The 25,144-nt window shown below is 39.1% G+C and overlaps 1 protein-coding gene and 1 non-coding gene across 2 annotated transcripts in view; one reads left to right on the top strand and one right to left on the bottom strand.

Moving 5' to 3' along the window:
• Nucleotides 1-25,144, top strand: part of Eml6 (EMAP like 6) — a 288,615-nt gene that overhangs the window by 29,735 nt on the left and 233,736 nt on the right. The window lies entirely within an intron of this gene.
• Nucleotides 2,971-3,032, bottom strand: LOC116912933. Its single transcript, XR_004389503.1, has one exon. It is a non-coding gene; the product is annotated as a U7 small nuclear RNA (small nuclear RNA).

Below are 25,144 nucleotides of genomic sequence, written 5' to 3'. Positions count from 1 at the left end.
GAGGGATGGGGTTGCCATCCCACAGTCAAAAACTCTGACCCAGAATCGTTCCCGTCTAAAAGAAATCCAGGGACAAAAATGGAGGAGAGACTGAGGGAAAGATGGTCCAATGTTCAGCCCAACTTGGGATCCATCTCAGGGGGTGCTCCAAGGTCTGACACTGTTACTGATGCTCTCTTGTGCTTAAAGACAGGAGCCTAGCATGGTGGTCTTCTGAGAGACCCAACAATGAGCTGACTGAGACAGACATACTTACACCTGAGGTTGGGGACCCCTGTGGTTGAATTAGGGAAAGGCTGGAAGAAGCTGAGGAGGAGGGGTGATCCCATAGGAGGACCAGCAGTCTCAACTAACCCAGACCCCTGAGCTCTCTCATACACTGAGCCACCAACCAGGTGGCATACATGAGCTGGTCCCCAACCCCAAGACGCATGTACAGCACAGGACTGCCCAGGTCTGGCCTCAGTGGAGGAAGTGCCTAACCCTTGAGAGACTTGAGGCTCAAGGGAGTAGGGAGGCTCTGGAGGGAGGAACATCCTCTTGGAGACAGGGGGAAGAGGAATGGATGAGGAGCTGGGGGATGGGGTGGGGAAAAAAGTAATAACAACGAGGGAAAAGTTTAGGATAAAGCTAAGTGACAACTCAATTCTGTAGTGGGGATATTAAAACAAATCAGTAATCCCTGTTAGCTCTGTGTATGAAAATGCAAGTGTTTGTTCCAAGGGTTTGTTTTTCATCATTTCCCATATCAACTGTGCTAATCAGCAGTAACTTTTGCTTAGAGTTCAAATAAAATAAGACAAAGCCCTGAAACAAACCGACTTAGTGCTCCATTCCCCTTACGCCCTAACTCATTCTCTTGTGGTGAGAAGGAAGCTTGTGCATGTGGACGCTTCCTACACAAGGCACCACTTTCTCTGAGCGCACTCAAGAGAACGCTGCAGCAGAATTCAGAGACTCGATGATTTTGACTGTCTCAGTTCCTGGATCAGGGGTTCTGGAGTCCTCAGACATGACTACTCTAAACCCTTCAAAATAGTCCCAAACCTCATCGCTGACTTCTGTCATCAGGATTTCTGAGATCTTGTTCTGTCCCAGCGTGTGGCTCCTGTTGTCATTATGGGAACATCTGCATAAAAGATTCGCAGATGTCATGAAGAGAAAGATTTGCTTTCTCTTTGGTTGAAAAGGTGGAGGTCCTGCTATGAAAACCTTTCAGAACGTCAAGCCTCAATCAAAAGTGTTCTTCTACCCACATGACATCCTTAGTTTGGCTATTATTTATACTTTATATATACTTGTCAAAATGCTAAGCATTTCCTTGATATTTAATAAAACTCACTTTTTTGAGCCCTTAGTTAAAATTTCTACGAAGTTTTAAGAGAAAAGGTCAAATGATGGATTTGTGCTCACTTCTCACTTCTAAATCTAGGCACAGAAAACCACAGTTCCAGTCTTGATGAGGGATGCTGGGTGCAGCTGGACAGGGCAGCCTGGATGCCCACAACAGAAAGCCAGTAACACTTCATGATGTCACCAAGTGACCGTTTCCTTAATGTGACACCTCCAGGTGACCAGTTGTGCCATGATGATACCCAATATAGAAAATTGATTTTCTCTTCTTGTGGCACAAAACAAGAATAAGAACAAGAACAGAACAACAGCAACAACAACAAAAAACAAAAAACAGAGAAGCTCAGTTAGCAGATGAAACCAGGGCACAGATAGAATTAAATATTCCTGTAAACAGATCAATCATTTTCTATTTAGAAAACAAAAAAGCATTGCAAAGAAAACAGCTGCTCTTACTCAGAAAAAAAAATGAAGCCATGAATTCTATGAAACTTAAACCAATAAATAACTCAATCTTTGTAATGTGACAAACTAAAGTAATTTTTTTAAAAAAATGTTTTCTTCTCTTTGTTTTGCTAAAGCATTTAAACAGGGTGTGTATTGAAATACCCATATAAAGTCAGACAAGACCACAAGCCTATGCGCTAAGAAAACTGTAGTCATGTAAAATATCTGCTTTATTGATCGGTTCGAGCAAATTTGCCCTCTTGTTTAAGATCATTTTGGTTGGCCTGCATGCACTTCAAGGACTCACTAGCAGAACAGAGGGCATCTCAGGATGGCTGAATTCCCCAGAATTCACCTATGGGCAACATGATTCCTAAATCTTAAGAAAGTGGCAGGCCCCGTGGGTGGCAGGTCCCAGTGCCTGTCAGAGCCCCGCGCCGCCACCTTCTAGAGAAACTGAGACTGGAACAATCCCCAAGTGACAGATCAGATTCTAACCTAAGTCTGACTGACCCTGAAGCCATAGTCTCCACGTGAAGTATTTCTAGGACACAGAGAGTCCAGTGGCCTGATGGGTGGAGTGTGGAGACACACACAGCGAAGCTGTAGCTTAATGTGAAAAGTACACTGGAGACAAGGCTGTGGGCAGGGAGGAGAGAGACATGGATTCTGCCTTGAGAAAGGTAGAATCTCTGGGCTTCACAGAGATGGCGGTACTGGAGCAGTCTCTTGAGTTTCATGAATCTGCCCCACTGAGAGACCTGGGAGAACATTCTACACAGTGGGGATGTAGCTGTAAAACAGAAATGGGCTCACTTAAACTTTAAATATGGCGAGGTTGGGTTGGGGATTTAGCTCAGTGGTAGAGCGCTTGCCTAGCAAGCGCAACGCCCTGGGTTCGGTCCTCAGCTCCAAAAAATATATATATATATATATATATATATATATATATATATATATATATATATATATATATGGCGAGGTTAGAGGTTGAGGAGGACAACCAGAGCTGTAGAGATAGGGGCCCAGTCTGGAAGCCCTGGAGCCCTCCAACAGGAGTCTTTCAACAAGGTAAGGACAAGTTAGAGTTCATCTTTACAACGGTAATTCCAGGGCTAGCATATTCCAGAACCCGAAGCCATTTTGGGGAAATTTTTTTTTTTTTTTTTTTTTGGGTTTCCGACCGAAGTCAGAAAACCTGCTAGACAAATTCTAAAAGAGCTGTAACACTTGGGGAAACATTTTTTAATGAGTTGGGTTTTTCCACTATTGTGAACATTGTCATTTAATTTGGTGTCTGGCTCCTGTTAAGTTTTGCCTGTTACCGTACTTCATATAAATCGAATCACACAGTGTGTACTATTTTCGTTTCGGGGAACACTGATTAAACTTTACCAGGGAAATTGGGATTCCATTTATAGATTCCTAGTTGAATTCAGGCACAGACTAGGAAGGAAACTTGAGGACAATTCAAGAAAGTTTGTGAGAAAATAATAGGGCAGGCAAACGGTAAATCCTGGCAGCTGCTTGGAGGAAAGACTGGAGAAGAGAAAGCTGGCATGTTTAGCAATGGAGGCTGGCAAGCAGCTGAATGGCAGCGTGGGAGGGATTCAGAGATTGAGGAGAAAGCCCTCAGTGTGTCAAGGAAAACATGCTAAGCTTTTGGCCAATATTTGAGGAAAGAGAAAGAATGAAAAGAGTGAAGTGTTTTGAGTTAGAAAAACAGGCAGGCTTGGCAGTGCTGTTGAGAAACAGGCTGCAAAGGGGCTTCTGGGACCGCATCCCATTATCCCTTCCATCTGATTAACTGATTAACATGTCTTCCTGAAAATAACCTTCCAGAGGGTTGGTCTCTGGCCAGATGATTGACAGGCCCAGCTGGATGGAATGCTCTAATCTTCGGAGCAGATCAGAATGTTGTGTCTCCACCCAGGGCCAGCACTAGAATTCTTTTTTTTTTTTTTTTTCCCCTTCAGAGCTGGGGACCGAACCCAGGGCCTTGGCTTTCTAGGCAAGCGTTCTACCACTGAGCTAAATCCCCAACCCCGGAAGTAGGTTTTCTTAATGGGCCTCAGAACATCTGTGATAACTTCATATTTGTATATAGTATTTTAAATCTTAAGGAAGGGGCAATTGTGATTTTTTTCCCCTTGTTAGCAGAGTAATTTGACCTGGGGTCCAAAAAATGAGGGAAGGTCCATCTTAGATGGCCTCTGATGGCCTAGATGTAATACTATGCTATCTGTCCTTTTCTTTTCTTCTTTTTTGTTTTTTTAAAGATTTATTTACTTATTAATAAGTACACTGTAGCTGTCTTCAGACACACCAGAAGAAGGCATCGGATCCATTACAGATGGTTGTGAGCCACCATGTGGTTGCTGGGATTTGAACTCAGGACCTCTGGAAGAGCAGTCAGTGCTCTTAACTGCTGAGCCATCTCTCTAGCCCTGTCCTTTTCTTCTTGATATTAGAATTATTTATATCACAGTGCACTGGTTAACAGTAGAGATTCATTCTGAGACATATATGCATACATAATCTTTCTTGTTCCACAGACCTAGAAGGCTGGTCTACTACACACTGAAGCCATATGGCACTTACCTGCTGTATATTCTGTCTTTCACCCAAATGCTCATGCAAGGCGAATGCTTTACCAGTAGCTCATGTCGCCTCTCCTAGTGATACCTTTTGACTATTAGACATTTATTGTTTAGTGAAGACAGATTTATAAGTCTTTTACCTTATGATTAGTAGTTTCCATATTGTGTTGATGTTATCCTATAAAATAGTGCTATTTGATCAAGCCATCTGTGTTATGGAAATGTCCTCTCTCTGTGCTCTCGAAAATGCTATCCCACTGGCCACATTTTACTTTCACCTACTTGAAGTATGCTTAGTACAAACTAAATTTTAAATTTTTCACAAGGCAGGATCTCATGTATCCCAGGTTTGCCTGGAATTTACTAAGTAGCTGTGGTAGTTTGAATGAGAACGGGCCCCAGAGGCTCACATTTATATATTTGAGTGTTTGATTCCCAGTTGGGTCTTAGAGATTCAAATGCCTATTCCGTTCCCAGCGCTTGCCCGCAAGACGCACTCTCTCTCTCTCTGTCTCTCTCTGTCTCTCTGTCTCTCTCTCTCTCTCTCTCTCTCTCTCTCTCTCTCTCTCTCTCTCTCTCTCTCTCTCTCCTCCCTCTCTCTCTCTCCTCCCTCCTCTCTCTCCCTCCCAACCCTCTCTCTACCTCATGCTTGTAAATCATATGTAAGCTCTCAGTCATTGCACCAGTCATGCCTGCCACCATGCTCCCTGCCATGATGGCTATGCACTCATCCTCTGAAACTGTAAGCCAGCCCCTTATTAAATGCTTTCTTTTATAAGGCCATAGGGTCTCTTACTGTCTCTAACTCCTAAGGTTTGATACTGACATATGCATAACACAATGCCCTGTGTATGAAGTGCTGGGGATTAAACACAGGGACTTGTGCATGATAGCACTCTACTAACCCAACTATATCCCTTGATTATTCAAACACTGGTGAGGGTCAGAGGTCAGAGGTCAGAGGTCTCCGCCACCTTAACTTTTGAGGTACAGTCTCTTGCTGAATCTAAAGCTTAGCATTTGGGTTAAGCTAACTGGATAGCAGGCCTCCAGAATTTGCCTATCTCTGCCCTCTCATTCTAGTGCTACAGTACATGTAGCCAGGTTTGGCTTGTATGTGGGTACTGGGGGTCTGAAGCCAGCTCTTCATACTTGCACAGCAAACATTTCATCTCCTGAGCTATCTCCCTATCCCACATAATCAATTTTTTTTTTTTGGTTCTTTTTTTCGGAGCTGGGGACCGAACCCAGGGCCTTGTGCTTCCTAGGCAAGCGCTCTACACATAATCAATTTTGAATGAGAACTTTTTCTGGATTTGAGATTATTAAAAAGCAGAATTTCTAATTTGTTTTTGTTGCTGCTTTCTGTAAAGTTTTAAGGAATTTCTGTTTATTCTTTATATTCTGAAAATTAACAGCAATATGTCTTTGTTCAGGTCTTTTCTTAGCCATTCTTTTTAGATCTTTCAGCCTATAAGTCCTGAAAGAGCCTCAGTTCTGGAAGGTTCTCTTGCATTGCTGTGGTGGTAAGAGCTTCCCTTTTATTGTCTCTGTTTGAAAGTCTTTTTAAGACTTCCTGTGTCAGCTACGCCTGCATAGCTAACCTGTTACCCCAAGTCGGCGAGTCGGCGAGTTGGCGAGGGCCTGCGAATTAAAAAGAAAACACGTACACGGGTCACCCATTTCCAGAGAGTGCCACCAAGGCTTTACTGAGATCTCCTTATATACCTGAGGCAAAAGCCATGGAAAAGAACAAGGCAGGTGAAAACCCCCAACCAGGAAAACAGGAAAAGTCTGTGTGGTGGAAAGTTCCGGGCCCAATCAGGGACATAAACAACTTCTTAAACAACAACAAACTGGAAGGCTCAGTGGGGAGGAAGGGTGCCATGGAAAATCCCAGCCCCAAATCAGGGGCTAAGAGCAGCTGCCAAGGGTGTAAACAACTTCTTGCTATAGCAGGCTAAAAGGCTCAGTGAGGGGGAAGGGAAACACCAAGGTAGGGCCCAACATTCATGGATCAGTAGTTAAAATCCTGTTTTAGAATTATTGTTAGCTATTTTCTTATATCTCTCTCAATTTTATCATCCAAACCTATTGAACCTTTATTTTCACTAACAAATTTTGTGTTCTGAAAGCTCTTTAAAATGCATAGAATCTCTCTTTTGTAGCCATGCCTAAATATTACAGTATTAGGCTTATTGCTTTATTCATCTGAAGATATTAATTACTTTTTTCCATTTGCTTTCTTCCCGATTCTTTTATCTTAGCATTCTTTTCTTCTCCTAAATATCTGCAGTGATCTTTAAGTTTTAGATTCATAACTTTCATCCAATATTGGTAGCCCTTGATGGTTTCTTCCTCCTTCTCGTCTCCCTTATTCTCTTCCTCTTTTTCTTCCTCCTCCTCTTCTTCTCCCTTCTCTTTTTCTTCATCTTCCTCCTCCTCTTCCTCATCCTCAAGAACTAGATCCTCAAAAGATGAGCCTGGAGAGCTGACTCTGTGTTGCAGTAAAAACAAAAAAGGGCATGAGCTCATTGTGGACCATTCTGGAGAGCTGCAAGCTGTTCCAGTTTCATACAGAGACTGCCTATCTCGGGGCTCTCTTACTGTGGACTCTGCTCACGTTTCCAGCATCCACTCCTTGTTCTCAGTGGTGGCTACCCTCTCATAACTCTCTGTCTCTGTCTTACTCTGTTTACATTCCCAACATCTGCCTCCTAATAGTTGTGGTATAAATTCCCAACAACCCGGTTAAAATCAAGACTCAACAAACTACAACCCAACAATCAGATTTATATGTTAAATTCTCCATCTACAATACATCCACACAATAAACTCACAACCAATTGATAAGGATGTAAAGCACCCACCTAGATAAGATAAATTTGCCTGCAGAAATTCATCCCAACTACCTTGGCAATTCAAGACCACCCAGATATGGGTCATCTTTCTCTGTCTCCATCTTGATTCTCCTTCCTTCTCCCTCTCTCCTGCCTTATAAAAGCCTTGTCCCTGCTTTATTTTTTACTGTTCAATCATGGCCTTGACCTAACTTGTGCCAGCCCTCACCTGCATATAGACATCAATTTACAACTCTGCAGTTAAGAACATTGGCTGCTCTTTTAAAAAAAAAAATTATTTATTATGTATACAGCATTCCACCTCCATGTACATGTGCAGGCCAGAAGAGGGCACCAGATCTCATTATAGAGGGTTGTGAGCCACCATGTGGTTGCTGGGAATTGAACTCATGACCTCTGGAAAAGCAGACAGTGCTCTTAACCTCTGAGCCATCTCTCCAGCCCTCTGCTTCTCTTTATAGAGAACTCAAGTTTGACTTTTCAGTACCTACTTGGTAGCTCACAACTATCTGTAACTCTACTTCCGTCCTTTTCTGGTGCCTCTGTGTGCACCAGGCAAGCATGTGGTGCACAGACATACATGCAGGCAAAAGATTCAAACACAGTAAATAAAATAAGATAAAATGAAAACATTATACATTTTAAAAAGCTTATTAAAGACCTGTGTGAGTGGTCAGGGCTTGACTATTTGTTATTGGAGTTAAGATCATATACCAACATTTGCTTTTAACTTTAGAGCATCATTCTTTGCCAGCATCAGCATGTCTCACCAATGGCTCTGGCAGCCACCATGCTCCTTCAGCATCCTGCAAGGAAAAACACAAACATGCCCTCTTCCCCATATTAGTACCTGATCAGGATCATGACATATGCCAGGAAGTGGATTCTTCCACTTCACTTAGGCCTAGGTGTGCCTAGTTGTAGGGTGCCATAAGCATTCAGCAGAGAGTTCCTTGACATCCAAGTTTAAAACTTTAAAATAAAAAGAACACGATTTAAATAAATTTGTGATGTTTGGGGATATAACTTCCCCTTTTTTATTTTATAAAAATATTGTTTTAAGGTTCTATAATACCTTGTCCTTGAGGATTATAAGGAATTCCAATAATATGGGTAATATTAAATTGTCGACAGAAAGCCTCAGATGCTCGATGGCAATAGCAAGTTCCATTATCTGTTTTAATCTGACTGGGAACACCCAGTATGGAAAAACAATGCAGGCAATGACTAATTATATCTTTGTTGCTTCTCCTGTTAAAGCAGTTGCAACTAGAAATACTGAGGATATCAATAGTCACATGTGCATATTTTGACTTTCCAAAATCAGAAATGAGTAACATCCATTTGCCATAATTGATTAGGTACAAGTCCTTGATGATTAACACCATTATGTGGTACAGTAAGAGATGAGGACACTATGGACAAGTCTTTACACTTTGACATGGACATTCTCTAAAAATACCAAATTAATGTCTCAAGCCATTACTATTTTGATGATGTAAAGAATGAAATTGTTGCACTAGTTGTTTCTAGGTAAGGCCCCTAATCTGCCTGGTATGCAAATCTGCTGTGGTATTGCCCTCACTAAGGGGTAAATTCAGTTCTTAAATGAGTTGTATTTGCGTAAATAATTGCAAAATTTGAAAATTAGCAGTGTCTAAAAATGGAACAATTTCAAGAAATTGTAAACCATGAGTTATATATTGGCTATCAGTAAACAAAATGAAAGCTTGCTTTTTCAACATTTCAAAAACAGTGGCTACAACACATAATTCAATTATTTGTGATGAAGTAGCGGGAAACTCAAGAGAATGAACATATGATCCAATTACATATACTGCCTTCCAATTAGATAAGCCATCTGCAAATACAGTAAGTACATTTCTATGGGCTGTATTAGTTAATCTACAGGAAATTCAAAAGCATGTATAGAGGCAAATGAAAACAACTTGTCTTTTGGCTAATGATTATCAATTTTGTCTGAAATGTTTGCACATGCAATAGGTCAAATATAAGCATTTTACAATAATTAAATTAAAATCAATTTAATTGCTGTTTGGAATAAGGAATAAATATTTCATCATGTTCTTTCCCAAAATACTTTCATGATTCTATCCTAGAATTCTGTATTAACACACAACAGCTTCATAATAGGGCATTAAAACTTTACTTGGAGATGAAGAAAGATGAATCCACATTAATGGTCCCTTTTGCCAAAGAATTTCTGTGGGTGCAAACAGCCAACAGTTGATCATAGTTGATATAATATATCTGTTGTTAACTAATATCTTCCTCTACTTTCTGTAAAGCTATTCGTCCTTCATCAGTTAATTGTTGAGGTGAATTAGGATTTGCATTCCCCTTGAGAATATCAAAGAGAGGTTTAAGTTCTCCTGTGGTAAGCTTAAGATGAGGTCTTAGCCAATTAGTATCTCCTAACAACTTTTGAAAATCATTTAAAGTAAATTATCTTATTTGAATTTTCTGTGCCACAATTTGTTTAGGATATAACTGATGTCCCAAATATTGGAAAGGTTACCTTTGAATTTTTTCTGGAGCAACAACTAATCCCCAAGATTTTAAAGTTTGTCGTATAAGAGCAAAGGCTTAATGAATAGTATACATAGAAGGATTCAAAGTCCAAAACTCTTGTATTGAAGCAGCGACAAATTTTTGATACAATGTAGGGCTATTGGCCATTCCTTGTGGCACAACTTTCCAATGATCTCGCTGCATGGGTTATTTAAAATTACAAGCAGGCACACTAGATTCAAACCTTTTACAATCAGAATGCAAAGGAATTACATAAAGACAATCTTTAAATCTATGATAATTTTATATGTAGTTTTTGAAATGGCAGCTAGAGTAGCTAAGCCAGGTTTTCACGTTCCCATAAGTTCCATAGTTTCAATAACCTTCATAAATCTTACAATAATCTCTAATTGCCTGATTTTTCTCTAATCATAGATATGGGTGAGTTCCAAGGAGAATTAAAATTTTGAACTTGTGATTAAATTGTAAACTGCAGCTAATGGAACATTGGCAGTTTAACTATAAATTTTTAAGTTTCTTGAAACACAACCATAATTTTGGAAAGAAAAACCAATTTTTAACAGTGTAAACAATCCAGCCTCTCTAAAATCAATACCAAGTTTATTACTTTCACGTTAAAGCTTGGCTTCCAGTTCTTGTACGTGAACCCATGACTGTGCAGCTGTTAATACCTCATTAAAGAGACATTGTTTTAAATCCTATCTTTTATAAGTCTGGTTTCTAGGATAAGAATTACATAAAATATTATCCCAATTTAGAGGTGTCTTTAGAGATCTGTTTCCCTGGGTTGACTCATGCCATGTGTTGCTGATTAGAATGACTCCAACCCTGAGTTACTAGTTTTAAGCTAACTTTCTGTTACCAATGTTACAAATTTTTAATCATACCCAATAACTTATAAGCCAAGAATCTATAACCAAGACATCCAAGACCATTCAGAAATAAATATGAAGTGACTACACACATTTATTTAGACCAGACAAAATTTTCTTATTTTTTTCTAGCTGTAATTTAGAAAGAAGAGCACCCTGTCACCTGCTGAACCCATTAAACACAATCACAGAGATTTTTGTAGAAGAAACAGCCATCAGCTTCCTGTCCAGAGAAGCCAAGAAGCTGCTGGGCCCTTTAAGAGCAGCATGTGCTCCTGGCAGGGCATCTTCAGCTGTGTTTGACTCCTAGCTACAGGTACAGCCTCCAAAAGCAGTTTATCAGGTTTTGTTGTCTCAATTGAGACTGCCATTTTGTTTTTTTGAAAAGAGTTAAAACTAAATCAAGGGATGAACGACCAGCAGATAACGTTTTAACCGTTTTTTTCTTTTGAACATAACACACAGAACAACAAACAATCAACAATAAAACGAAAACATGGATATAAACTGACAGATATGGACAGATTGGTGCTCCAAGGACAGACAATAGACAGAAAGAGAAGAGAACTAGATGTCCCACCAAAGGGACCCAGGCACCCTAACTAAGGGACCCAGAACCAGAACTAAGCATTCCTCTAGTTGGAGCCAGAGGGGAAGCAGGACATCTCTCCTTTAGATTTTAGCATATCTTTAAACATATATACAAAAAGCATTCTACCATTACTTTGCCTCACTCTTTCGGGGTTTACTCATGTGGGCCCAAAATTTCATTTGTGTCCCCTTTCTTCCCCCCTCCTCCTGCAGTGTCCTTACTTGAGCTCCAATGTTGAGGAGTCATATGATCAAACAAGGCTTGTCAGTCAAAGGAGAGAGGATTGAAAAGAAAAAGACAATTGAGACAACACTATAACATGATTCCAGCTAGTGCTGAGGCTGAATCAATTTTTTTTCTCCAGTCTGCTTTTATATCATTCTAAATACATGCAAAGAATAAGGTCAGTTCTAGGTCAAGTAACAAACAAGACAATAAACAAACTCCTGTGATCACTGTTTCTAGGGGCTTATCAGGATGACCAAGGTAAAAGGAATGCCACACATTCCTCAACTGAGTTTACCTTGAGCTTTGTATTAGCACAAATGTAAATATTCTTGTCTGAGCCTACTTCCTGAGTCCTATCCCAAAGTCAAATTCCTGCCTGAGCCTACTTCTGAGTCCTAGCCCAATGTCAAATTCCTGATGAATTCTAGCAGGCAGCCCCAAAAGCTCTCCATAGCAGAACTAAGTAACAAAAAGTAGATCTACCAATAATTTCACAATAACTTTCCTGGGATGTGGTGTAGTTCCATGGTAAAGCTTCCTTCCATCATGTGCAAGGACCTGGGTTCAACCCTCAGCATCACAAATTGGTACAAACAACAAATAGGTACTTTCTTTGTAGGCTCCCTTACTATGCTGACTGTTGGTCAGCCGGCATGCCATGGATTTCAACCTGTTTAAAGATTCTATTTGGTTATGCCAAATGTGAATGCATTCTGGTTTTGCTCTGTTTCCTGGAGCCTTGAGCAGAAGTTGTCTAAAAGCAGTGCCGCTCAGGGAATAGTATCCAACAGAACGTGACCAGGGCTCACTCCCCCTCCCTCCCCTTTTCCTTAAACAGTCCATAAATGGATCATGGGAATGAAGCTGTAGCATTGTGATAGGATACTTGGCATTCCGCGTATGATACTTTCATGCTGGGTCTTACTCTTTGAGTAAGACAGCTTTCATCAGGGAATTCCTCAGTCTCATTTTTTTTTTTTTTTTTAAAAACTGGTGAAGTGTGACAGTGAAACAGCTGCATGGCAATCTGATGATGTGTTTGAAAGTGCTCTGCTTATCCGTATAAGAAATGACAAGTTATGTTGAGAGGGTAATGATTACATGTCAAATAATTAAACTTAATATCTGTAGTTTTTTTTTTTTTTTTTTTTTGAGCTGAAGACCGAACCCAGGGCCTTGCGCTTGCTAGGCAAGCACTCTACCACTGAGTGCTCCTCAACCCCTCTGTAGTGGTTTTGATCAGTTTTCTTGTAACTACCCTCAAACTGTCCTTGAGAGAATGCTGTTTAGAAGTTTTTTAAATAGCTAAGCTAATAAGTAACTCCAGTTTTCAGGAGTACCTTATAATAAGATTAGAACAAATTGTAGTAGCATTAACTACTGTAAGATGGTGAGAAAATATTATGTTTAATTTATTGCATTAAATTCAGAAATAATATTTACTGATGTTTATTAATTGCTTACTATATGCTAGCCATTTTTTTTTAGAACTATTATACATGCCTGAAAGAGTTGGGAGTCTATCTAAGGCCAGTGGGAAAATTCCACCACAAACCTCTGAGAACAAAGACCCCCCTCCCTTTCAGGGAGGGTAGAGCTTGTTTAGTTCCTGGAATGACTGCAAAACCACCTGTGACTCCCCAACTGACCCCCTTGGAAAGTTCCAGATGGTCCACTGACAGTGAGTCAGTTTGAAGGTTGCTTTGCCTCACCAATAGTACCTTGTCTAGTTATCATTGTTCAAATTCCGCCCCAATTGTTTGAATTCTTCCCTTAACAATGGTATATAATTCCCTGTTAGAGTCTGCTCAGAGTCGTCTCCCTCTTGAACTGGGGTGGCCCGAACATGTTGGAATAATAAAATTCCTTTTGCTTTTGCATCAATCACTGCCTCTGTCAGTCTCATTCAAGAAGTCTAGGAAGAGGTTCAATTTGGACCTCATGCTGGAAGATATGTTTTCTTCACTGAGGGACAGTTCTAAGGCCAACTTCTCTGTGGCAACAGTGGAAGGGTGGAGGGAGAAACAAAGTAGCTAATACACTGAAAACACCTCAGGGGATTTCCTGATAATGTACTTAGGGTCTTTCTGCAGCAGAATGGGAGTCCACTGTGTAGGGCTGTGGAGTGCTAACCATGCAGGCCAATGAGCATTGACTGTATTAATCAATAGTTACGTCTCGTTAAACTTAAAGGTGTAAATTTTAAAACATGTGATAATAATAATTAGCATTCCAGTTCAAAGGACTTAGGGACTAAATGAGTCAAAGTGTTGTAAGTTCCTTCTAAGAAGAGGGTAAAAATGTGGATTAACATGAAGCTTCTACAAGTCAATGATATATGTTGAATGACTGGTACAAGAGTTTACACATCCATTTATAGAGTAAATGGAATAATAAGCCTTTCATTTTTTTTTTTTTTGGAGCTGGGGACCGAACCCAGGGCCTTGCGCTTGCTAGGCAAGCGCTCTACCACTGAGCTAAATCCCCAACCCCAAGCCTTTCATTTTTAATAGCAGTTACAAACTTTGTCAATAGAGCTAACTCTCTTGTGCAATATATATATATATATATTATATATATATATCTCCATTCTTTTTTAAATACAGGAAAACACTTCATTGGGGTTGACTTAGTTTCAGAGCTTTAGTCCATTACCATCACGGGGGAAGCATGGCAGCATGCAGGCAGAAATGGTGCTGGAGAAGGAGCTAAGTTGCTGAGAGATCTACATTTGGATTAGCAGGCAATGGAAGGAGAAAATGAACCACTAACCCTTGCTTGAGCTTCTGAAACTTCAGTCTCACTCCCCACTGACATACTTCCTCCAACAAGGCTGCACCTACTACAAGGCTACCCTCATTCCAACAAGGCCACACCCACTCCAACAAAGCCACACCTACTCCAAGGCCACACCCACTCCAACAAGGCCACACCTACTCCAAGGCCACACCCACTCCAACAAAGCTAGGCTTACTCCAAGGCTGCACCCACTCCAACAAGGCCATACCTAATCCAACAAGGCTTCACCTCCTAATAGTGCCAATCTCTATGGGTCTCCAGGATTCGGGGGCAGCATATTTTTATTCAAACCACCACACTTGTGAAAGCCATTATTCCATATATCAATATCAAAATTGATAAGGATATGCACATTTTAACATTATTTTTCTATGACAAAGTTTAAAACTAAAGAAAAGAAATAATACCACCCATTATACAGTTTTTTTCCCCAAATTACCTCACTCTCCATTCTCTCCTAATCTTGACCTCGCATCATATAAAATGTCCATATTTTCCTATAATCATTCCTAAGGTTGTTTTGTAAAATGCCTTAGTATTTCCTGACAAATAAATACAATAATAATTGCAACTACCTTATGAATAATCATAATTTGAATATTTAATTGAATATTTGAGTGATTTACATAAGGTAAGTCAATGAATTATTCTCCTGTGTATTCTTTGTGCTCTTGCTGCATTTAAGGAGTTGATACATACATTAATGAGGGAGGCAGGCTCTGAGCAAGAGGCAAATTAAGATATCTATTTTCTGTTTGCAGATATTATGAATAGGAAATGTACTCTTTCTTGCTAGCTTTCTGTGTGCCCTAAGTGTATTCCACTAACTAAGAATCTTTTCCATACTCCGTGAGAAAGAGTTCAGGTTTTGTCTAGAGTCTGGTATTCTTGGGGAGTATGTCTTTTTCTCTTCCCTATTTTGTGTTGTTAGAAATCCAAGATTTTTCTACTGATGCTTCCTTTCCCCCATCTCTAAAATTTTGTACATAATCTAAGATCAATGTTTCAAGTCAGACAAACAAAATAGGGAAACTTCTTATTAAATTGATGATGATGATAATGATGATATAGTGTCTGTGATATCTGTATGTGGGTATGTGTGCCATGCTGTACATATGGAGGTCAGAACAACTCTGTGGAGTCAATTCTCTCCCTCCATTTTTATGTGGGTTCTGCAGATTGGACTGAGATTGTTTGGAGGGCACCACAAACATTTTACCTGCTGAGTCATCTCACTAACTCCTTCCTTATTTTTTGAAGGGTTTTTTTTTTTTTTTTGAGAAAATCGGTATTCTCTGTAGGTATTAGTAAGATTTCTCATGTGCTACAGCATCAAGCCTCAGACTGATTCTGAGCTCTTAATTTGACGTGTTAAAATGTTAGTAATTCAAACTCAACCTAATTATCTACTAATATTCACTTTCCACTAATTCACAGTAAAATGGACTTTTCATAGTTTTTTTTGGTGTGTGTGTGTGTGTGTGTGTGTGTGTGTGTGTGTGTATGTGTGTGAGGTTGCTGTCAAGTCACCTAGGCTGGCCTCATACTTGCTATGTAGTCAAAGGTGACCTTGAACTTCTGATCCTCTTGCCTCTAATTCCTAAGGGTTGAGATTATAAGGACGAACCAGCATGCCCAATCTATGCAATGCTGGGGGCTGAATCCAGGCTCATACATGCCTGGCACATACCTAGTCAACCGAGCTATGTCTCCACCCTGTGGTAGCGTTTTACCTAGTGTTTAATTTGATCCAGTTTTTTTTTTCTCCTTGAAAATTAGCATAAGATTATGTTAAAAACATTTAAAGAAAATGGCTTCTAATCTTGAAAAGAATCCCAAATAGACCTTTGTGGTTCCCCCAACTCCTCGCTTCCTTCTCTAGTCTGTGGAGGCTAACTACTGCTGCTATATATGTTTCGTGACTGTTCCTTAACATGTTTACAAAGAACACATGGAAGATTATTTTGTGTTCATACTCTTGAACATAATTTCCTATTGATAAATTTGTATGTATTTTCCAAACTTGCTTTAGTGGATACTTGTTTGCAGGGCATGGTTGGGGAAGGGAGCCTTGTTATTTGGGGACATGCTTGGAGGAGAACTTGGTCATTTCTGGCTTTAATTGACACTGTAGAACTGCACTACCAAGAGACAGCAGGTTAAAGACAGTCTTGCCAGTCTATGACGCTTCTGCATTTCATCATTTCTGCCAAATGCAATTCTTTGTGGGTTTCCTTCTTTGCACAGGAAAGTAAGTGTGTGAGTGTTCTATCCCTCCCTTACATAAACAACCCTGTCTGTCTCGGTTGACTGCCTCTGTTACCCTTGTCTACTTTCAAAGACAGTAGGTTTATTGTGAGAGCCATTTTCTCTCCTCTGCTACCCAATGAAGGGAGCATATTTTTATAAGAAAAAAGAACCTGGGCCAAATGAAAAGTGTGGAGGTTCCCCTGTGCATCTGGGAAATACAAGCCTGCTGTATACAGAGGATGAGGCTTGGGGCGATAGATAATAACCAGTGTTCATCTCAGAAATATTGAGTTTGCTAATCAGTGCATTTAGGTTCATGCTAGTGAAGTTAATCTCCAGGCCTTTTAGAAAGTAGATTTTAGCTTTGGTGCATTATGATTTAATTCCTGCATTACTCTTAGTGGCAGTGCTGAATACCCAGGCTGATCATTGATGAGGAATTACTTTCCATATGGTTACTTCATCTGAGAATATGAGTTTAAATGGATTCTGAATGTGATAGTTCTCAAGTCTGTGCAATAGGTTTGTTCAATATTATAAACTTAAACTTTGCAAACTGAGAAATTGAATAGTGTGTAGTATACTTCATAGGTTTTTGTTAATCCTTTCTACATCTATTTGTTATATGTGTGTACACACATGGGCACTCAGTGTCAAGTCCCATGCGTGGAGGTCAGGGGACAATTTGTGAGAGTCTGTCCTCCTCTTCTTCCACTGGGTCCTGGCAACTCAGGTTGTCATGCTTTGAGGCATCTTTGCTACCATTGAGATATCTTCCTACCCCATATACTTTATTTTTTGAATTCTTGATTGAAAATGTATAAATGAAGGTAAATGCATACTTTTAATAATTGTGGGGATATATCAGAGATTAAGCAAGTCTTGCTGTTTTTGTGCTTATAATTACTAATAAGAAAATTGAAAAGTTAAATTACTCATTTTCAGAGTAGTTACTAGTTTAATCCAAAGTATGCTTTAAAATGTAAATGTATTGGCTGAAAATATCAAATATCAGTTTTTAATCACGAAAGCATAAAAGTAGACATTTATGAACCTCAATGAACTTGGTTGAAAGTACTTTCACTAACACAAATCATTAATTCTGTGGATACAGCCTGACTTTAATTTGTCTAGATTTTAGTATAAAAACTTCTAAAATGAACAAAAAGAGCAAGGAAAATAATCCTATCCAACAACAAAATTTTAGAAGACTGGATGGGAATATTGTAAGAACCAGAGCAATAGATTACTCCAAGGAAACTGTTTTCTGAGCACAGAAGTGGTAATGACAGCATACGTTAGACTTGCGCAAGCTCAAGCCTGAAAAAAAAAAATCCCAGCATAGAGAGGGGAGATGGCCACTGAGTTCTAACCCTAGCTGAGAAGTTAATGTCAATTCATAGCTGCTGGGAGATGGACAGGCTGTTTTATTTAAGGGCCAACTACCATTATGTCTACCATACTCCAGTGAATGATCACACAGTCACAGTATGTGGGCAGCACAGAGTAGATTCCACGGATTTAAAGATAATGAAGTTACAGAGTTGAGTAGGCGGGGAAAAGGGGTGAATCTGGGAAGGGTTGAGAGTATCTATATGATCAAAAATACATTTTACAAAATTCTCATAAGAATTTTAATTATAAACAAAGTAAATATAATCTAGTTCTTGCTACTTGTCCTTTAAATTACGTTTTTAATTGGAATTGCTTTCACTTTTAGAATAACTTCTAACAAAGAAAAATAACCCACAAGTTTCAATCATTCTAGTATTTGAACATCTTTGCCTTATTTTCTACAGATACACATTTACTATTCTTTGTCCTGAATCATTTGAAAATAGGTTGCAAACATTATTCCCCTAGCCCTTAATTCTAAAACACAAGAAGAATATTCTTCCAAATAGTTATAGTGAGCTGAATTGGAAGTTTAGTCTTGGCATAATACTATACTCTTGCCTGTGTTTGAACTTAGTCACAGTACGAGGAATCACCCGTAGGTGCCTGTTTTCTGTTAGGCTCCTCCTAGAACACACAGTGCACTCTGTTGTCATCCCAACCAGTTCCTCACTCTAGATTGTTCCTTGTTTTTCCTTCTTTCCTATTTGCATCTTTGTTTTTCTATAATGAGAGGCCTGGGGATCATGTCCTCACTGATAATCTTGAACTACACAGATATAGGCTCAGCCTCCTTCCATCTAGGAAAACACTTCTGACTTTTCTTTTTGTTTGTTTGTTTTCGTTTTTTTTTCTTTAATTGGATATTTTCTTTATTTACATTTCAAATGTTATCCCCTTTCCAGGTTTCCCCTCCAGAAACCCCTTATCCCATCATCCCTCCCCATGCTTCTGTGTGGGTGCTCCCCCACCCACCCACCTACTCCCTCCCTCCTCCCTGCCCTGGAACACTGGGGAATCTGCCCTTCATAGGACCAAGGGCCTCTCCTCCCATTGATGCCCAACAAGGTCATCCAGTGCTACTTATGCCACAGGAGTCATGGGTTCTTCCATGTGTACTCTTTTGTTAGTAGTTTAGTCCCTGGGAGATCTGGGGTATCTGGTTGGTTGATATTGTTCTTCTTCCTATTGGGTTGCAAACTCCTTCAGCTCCTTCAGTTCTTTCTCTAACTCCTCTGTTGGGGACCCCATTCTCAGTCCAACAATTGACTGCAAGCATCCTTCTCTGTATTTGTCAGGCTCTGGCAGAGCCTCTCAGGAGACATCTATATCAGGCTCTTGTCAGCAAGCACTTCTTGGCATCACTGGGCTCATATGGGATGGGTTCCCATGTGTGACAGTCTCTAGATGGCTTTTCCTTCACTCTCTGCTCCACATTTTGTCTCCATATCTCCTCCTGTGAGTATTTTGTTCCCCCTTCTAAGAAGGAATGAAGCATCCACACTTTGGTCTTTCTTCTTCTTGAGCTTCATGTGGTCTGTGAATTGTATCTTGGGTATTCTGAGTGTGTGCATACCATGTGTGTTCTTTTGTGAGTGGGTTACCTCACTTGGGATGATATTTTCTAGTTCCATCCATTTGCCTAAGACTTTCATGAAGTCATTGTTTTTAATAGCTGAGTAGTACTCCATTGTGTAGATGTACCACATTTTCTGTATCTATTTCTCTGTTGAAGGACATCTGGGTTCTTTCCAGCTTCTGGCTATTATAAATAAGGCTACTATGAACAGAGTGGAGCATGTGTCCTTGTTATATGTTGGAACATCTATCTTTTGGGTATATGCCCAGGAGTAGTATAGCTGGGTCCTCATTTAAGGCATTGAAAGTTTGAAGGGCAGTTGTTTTATGGAATGTCAAGTTGTATTGTCTAGTGGGTCTAAGGATTTGAAGTGATGTTACATCTTCCCTGTGACTTACATCAAACAGAGCTTTAATGTCTGTTTGTCCAGCCTTGGTGATGTTAACTCTGTTTATGTTAAACCAGGTCATTCATGACTTACCAATTTTCTTACTGTATAGTTAGTATTTTCCCTTTCATAAATAATAAGTACCTTGTGAGGAAATGCTTTAAAATTATCTAAGCATCTTATTTGTCATCAAGCTTGTTCCACTCCCAGGTTTAGTTTGTGCTGTTATTTTAAATCTGAACTGATAACTTCATGGGTCTCTTGCAGTCTTTCCATATAGATTAATTGGCCTTCAGCTATAATGAGGTACTTTCTGCTCTCATTCATTTTGATGTCAAAATTACCAATTTATATTTTATGCCTGTTTGATAGAGCTTGATAATATTTTTAGCATTTTATTACTTTTAGATTTATTGGTGGCTCTAAAGTCATCCTGTACTTAGCTTTTCCAACACTGGAGTAATTTCTTTCTCCAAGGAGCCCTGGTTCTTTTACTAGAACTACTATTAAAAAATATTCCCTAAAGGATGGAGAGGTGAATCAGCAGTCAAGAACACTGGTTGCTCTTTTAGAGAACCCAAGTTCAATTCCCAGCACCCAGATGGCAGCTCACAATTGTCAGTAACTCTTGTTCCAGGAGATCTTCTGCTTCTATGGCACCAGCCACATACGTGGAACACATATACTCATGCAAAAATACTCATGAACATAAAAAAATAGCAGAAAAAGAATAACAAAGCTATGTTTAGGCTAGAAATGGTGGCCCTGCTTTGTAATCTTAGTAATTGTGAGAATGAGTTATGTGGATGGAGAGTTTGAGGCCAACCTAGGTATATGGTAAACTCCAGGTCAGCCTGAGCTAAATTGTGAAATCCTGCCTAAAAAGACAAACAAACAACTGTGACCTTTGCTTTAAGAAATACTATTGATTCTTGCAGCTGGCAGAACTGAAAATACAGATATAGTAGGCCTTTTGTATCCACTGGTTTAATACCTATGGATTGATTCAATCAATTCTAGACTGGAAATATGGGAAAAATTATGTCTGTGTTGCACAGGTATAGGTGTTTTTTTTTTTGTTTAACCTTGTCTCCTAAACAATTAGTGTATAGAAAAGGTTTTAGTTGAATACATGCCTTTCTGTGCAATCCCAGTGCTGGGGAAAGGGGTGCTCAATCAGGAGGTTCTTGGGGTTTGTTGACTAGCTCATCTAGCCTATTGCTGACCTCCAAGTTCTGTGAGAGATCCTGTTTCAAGACATGGTAGGGAAAGAATTGATAAAGACACTCAAGATTCACCACTGGCCTTCATATGCACACACACACACACGCACACACACAGACACACACACACACACATGCACATGCACGCCTCCCACAATAAGGGTCTGGGAGGTACACATTTTACTTAAGAGACTTTGGACATCTCTAGATTTTAGTGTCTACTGGATATGCTGAAACCATCAGTCCACAGATAGGGAGGTTATCTATCATCTATCTATGTATATACACACACAATATATATATAATTAATATTAATCATATAATATATTTATGTATGTAGGTATGCATGTATCCGTCTGTCTATCTATCATGTCTGTTTGTGTGTCTGCCTATCACCCATCTATTCAATACTATTCTAATACATATGAAATCATTTCAGGATTGTTGTAAGCCATTATTCACAAGAACAAATCGACCTTGAAAACTTAAAGATTAACTTTTATGTTTTTTCTCTCCTTTTGATCTTTTCAGTCAGGGTCTTACTATATAGACTGGGTCGGCCTCAAACTTATTGTGATCTTTCTACCTCAACTTTATTTTCTTTATGCTGAGGTTAAATTTAAAAATTTCTTAGGGACTAGAGGATAGCTCTTTCAGCAAAGAGCAATGTTTGCTTCGTGAACATGAGAACTTGAGTTGAATCCTTAGAATCCATGTGAAAATGCCAGGTACTGTGACTGAGCTTAAAAATGTCAGCACTGGGAAGGTAGAGACAGAAGGATCCCTACAGCTCATAAGTCAGCCAGTCTAAGGTAACTGTGATCTGTATGCCAGAGAGAGATGCTGTCTTAAAGGAGGTAGATGGCGTCCTTGAAGATGAAGTTGGTCTCTGTTCTCTATACCCATAAGCACACCCATGCACCCATGCACAAACACATGTATAAGCACACACACATATTCAGGCACACAAACAAAGACATATGCACACACATGCATGCGTACACAGAGGCACACATGCATGCACACACATGCACATACAGAGACACATGAATGCACACACACACACACACACAGAGATTGTTGGGAAGCTGAGTTAAGATGATAAGAAAATTAATAATTCAAATCTAGCCTGACCTATTTAGTCAGACCCTGTCTTAGCAATCAAAACAAATTCATTTGCAATCATTGTTTTAAAAATTGAGTATCGTGTTTTTATTTTACCTGTTTGGTTTGAATTTAGCTTTAGTGTCCTCCTCGGCCTGGTTGGACTTCTTTCTTTTTTTTCTTCCTTCCTTCCTTCCTTCCTTTCTGTCTGTCTTTCTGTCTTTCTCCCTTTCTTTCTTCCAGGTGTGTGTGTATGCACACTGCAGTGAGCATGTGGAGGTCATACAATGACTTGCATGTGCCATTTCTCTCCCTATGGTTCTGGGGATTAAATTCACACTTGGTGGCAAGTGCCTTTACCCATTCAGACATCTCACAGGCTTAGTTTATTTTGAATTTGTGTAGAATAGCAAAATAATTCAGATATTCAAGACTATGAAAAAAGAAATGACATATGCTTAAAGTATGGTAGAATTATTTTTAAAAATGAATCTATTTCTCGTTAAGACTAAGTTTCATTATGTAGCCTGGGCTAGTTTAAAACCGATAGTTATGCTTCAGCACATGCCATCATATACCATCATATACGATCATATACCATCATATATCATCATACCTAGAAATAGTCTGTTTTAAAAACACTAAAAATTTAAAATCAAGCATAGCATATGGCTGAATGCCTCTTTGTTGGATGAGTAGGTGGTTAGAGGTGCCCTCTAACCAATATATAGAAAATACAACACATAAAAAAAAAATCATCTTTACTTTTCTACCAGGAACTTAAGGGTGAATGTAATTCAAAATGTTAAAGGTGCAGACCAAGTAGAACCTTAATTTAGTTAGAAAAAGCATTAGCAGGCCCAAGAGCCATGTGCTTGGAGAAGCCATGGGACTTTCCCTACATGACACTAGGACTGCGTTGGTTTAGAGGGTCTGTAGCCCTGTTTCTGCCAGGCTGAGGGTAGGGAGTGAGGTTCACAATCTCTAGTCCTGAAGGACTTCCCAAAGTTACCTTGGTGCTTCTTCCCATCCCTTAGGGTTCCAGGCGGGAATGGAGTGGACATTGAGAGAGGCTCTGGTGTCTCTCCATTTGATTGTCTTATCTCCTTGCTTTCTAGCCAACATTTCTTTCTGTTACTTTGTCAAGAATGGCTCAGAGTTAAGTAACCTGTCCATGGTCCCTGGTGAATTCTTTTCATATTCTATTTTAGACTTGCAACAAGCAAACGTGTGCCTGCTTGTTGGAGATCAAACATTTGCATAAATGCAAATCATTTGTGAGTAACAAACAAATGGCCTAGAGAGTTGGAATATTTTCAACCATCTCATGTTATGGAATCAGAGGACCCCCAAATGAGAACCATTTCAAATAAATATGAAATTAATGAGATTAGGCCAAAGGAAAAAGCTGAAGTGATAATTAATGTCTGAGTCCCCAAAGTCATCATAACTAAATTCATTATCCATGTTGTTCACAAAACCTTGAGGGCACATCACATGCATAAAGAATTTGAGTGTAAGTTAACCTAAGTGTATCTATCTGCTTTTTTCATTGTTTTTGCAGTGGCTACACAATTTTTTTCATTTTCTGTTTTTTGGAAAACCATTTGTGCTTATGACTGAAGAGCTTGAAGGCTGACCCAATTCCTTTTCTCATCTAAAACTATATTTTCTGACCTCATAGGTATGAATATCCTAGTAAGAGCACCAGTTGGTTTGGAAAACCATTTCGGGGGGGCAGCAAATTAAGGAAGGGGGAGGAAGGGATGTTTCCGGAAAGTGAATTGTAGTGAAATATTTTTAAATAAAAAAAAAAGCAGCTTATGCTTTTATATTCACTCTCAATTCTTATGCATAATTGTGTGAATGTACAAATGTGTTCTGGAATTATTTACTACTTACCAGTTATGCTCTAGAAGTATAGAAATGTTGGCACAACGTATATTTTTGGTATGATGTTTTTATTATTTTAAACCTTGGTAAATAACCGCTCAATGTTGATGTAAGTGTTGTACATTCATTATTTTATTATTTCCTTTATCTGCTCATTTGATTGTTCCAATTAGTTTGCTGTGTTAATTCTTTCCCTACAAGTTTGAGTAAAAAACTTTTCAAACATTGATCTTAGTTTAGTTTCTATAGCACCTACCATTACCTACATCACAGAAATATATGAATGTTATTACTTTGTAATTCTATATATTTATTTTTAAGACTAGGCTTAGTATAAATCACAGGCTTTCCTCAAACTTGCTATGTAGCCCAGGTTGGCCTTGAACTCAGGATTCTTGTGTTTTATTCTTGTGTTTTCTGGAGTTACTATCATGTTTGGATATTTAAAATTTCTTAACATATGTTTTAAAACACACACACACACACACACACACACTTTGCTTCTTAAGTTTTTATTTTGTTTTGAAATAACTTTACTTGAGAGTCATACAAGAGTCCCCATATATCCTTCATCCAGATGTTCCAGTCGTTAATAGTTTGCAAAGTTGCATTTGCATATTTGCACTAATGTTCTTTTGTACTCTTTCCTCGTTTTCTACTTTGTTCATCTTTTTCTTCTTCCTTTTTTGTCTTTTTTCTCCCTGTTTGTCCTTCCATCTATCCAGCTCACTTATATATATATTCATGTACATATAGATATCTTACCAACCCACATATAGATATGTGGGTTATATATATACACATATATGCATGGATATATACATATATATCATATATATATATAAGTATTTTTCCATCTTTATTAACTTGAGTATTTCTTTTTTTTTTTTTTTTTTTGGTTCTTTTTTTCGGAGCTGGGGATTGAACCCAGGGCCTTGCGCTTCCTAGGCAAGCTCTCTACCACTGAGCTAAATCCCCAACCCCAACTTGAGTATTTCTTATTTACA

This window comes from Rattus rattus, chromosome 11 (genome assembly GCF_011064425.1).
Source record: "Rattus rattus isolate New Zealand chromosome 11, Rrattus_CSIRO_v1, whole genome shotgun sequence".
Classification (NCBI taxonomy): Eukaryota; Metazoa; Chordata; class Mammalia; order Rodentia; family Muridae; genus Rattus; species Rattus rattus.
The sequence above is the reverse complement of the archived record's forward strand: the minus strand, read 5'-3'. Positions and strand labels throughout refer to the sequence as shown.